At 29.8% G+C, this 1,265-nt stretch overlaps 1 protein-coding gene across 1 annotated transcript in view; it reads right to left on the bottom strand.

Annotated features, from left to right (window-relative positions):
* LOC111704118 (post-GPI attachment to proteins factor 6) overlaps positions 1 to 1,265 on the bottom strand; it is a 15,776-nt gene that overhangs the window by 9,250 nt on the left and 5,261 nt on the right. The window lies entirely within an intron of this gene.

Here is a 1,265-nt window from a genome sequence, read left to right as displayed (position 1 = left end):
TTGATACTACAGGAAACCCACCCGTGAAAAAGCTTTAAATAATACTGTCTCCAGTGGAATCTAGTATGTAATATAATATATAATATAATATGATAAAAAAATATTTTTTTTAAGGTTTTTGTTCTTTAACTACTAGATTTTATAATGGTATGAATATGATTGGTAATTATGGTCAGATGACTAATAGTCAGCCTTCAAGTAGATTAATATAAATTTTAAACTTTATTTTTTCTTAATACCGGTTTTTTTAGGGGGGTGCACATCAACCGTTAGGGGTGTGCACAAAAAAGTGCACCCCCCTAGGCTAAACCTCCACTACGCGCCTGAGAGTGTACGGTCAACATAAATAAATACAAAATCGTTTACTAAAAGGCCGATTCAAAACATGCTGCACTCATGCACCCAGAGAGTTCTGGTTTCAATATGCACGCAGAGAATACACAACAGCAATAACTTTCCTTGCCTTATTACCTTGAATATTACTAAAAATTGTTTTATAATTGTATATGAGTCTATATATTAGGGTACATTGTAGAATTTTAAATTAATCTTATTGAATAAGATTAAAAATTTCCTATACAAAAACACTTGCTACTATACAGACCAGGGAGTGGGAGGCCATAAGCCATTCCAGTATTTAAATTGAACCGGCGCTACCCCTATCCTTATAGAATAGATATAGTAAGTAATGTATAAACATTTTTAGAAAAAATATTTAATATTTTAATATTTGCAATGTTTTTGGATATGTAGGAAAACACTGCATATCTATTTAAAGATTAAATATTTTCTTTAAAGCATGTTATTACTACTTCTTAATATCTATTTTAACCATTTTGTGGGGCTCACGGCGGCCCTGCAACTCCTCCCTCGCTACCTTGAGAAGAGGAGACGATAGAGTTCTTTGAGTGAAATTCTTTTCATTTCTAAATTTAGTTCCTCTGAGATTTATTTATTCTATCAAACCATTATGTTATTTCTTTTATATCTCTAGAACTAGAATACTTGCAATTTACAACTAGCACGTAAACAAACATTTCAAAGGAAAATAAATGTCCTCACAATTTTTTTTGCTTTGAAAATTGTGATATATTATTTATAAAATGTTGCAAATGTTGATAAATTTTTTTATTGCTAAAATATCAAAAAATTTTATTCTTTGTATTTGTTTTTTTAAGAAGGTTTTTTATTCATTTTCCAAATTTAACCTTTTTTTTGAACCATGCATTCTTCTTTCTCTTTTTATCTTTCCTCCCATACCTCTC

Source organism: Eurytemora carolleeae, unplaced genomic scaffold, assembly GCF_000591075.1.
Source record: "Eurytemora carolleeae unplaced genomic scaffold, Eaff_2.0 scaffold554, whole genome shotgun sequence".
Lineage (NCBI taxonomy): Eukaryota > Metazoa > Arthropoda > Copepoda > Calanoida > Temoridae > Eurytemora > Eurytemora carolleeae.
This window is presented reverse-complemented; position numbering and strand designations above follow the sequence as displayed.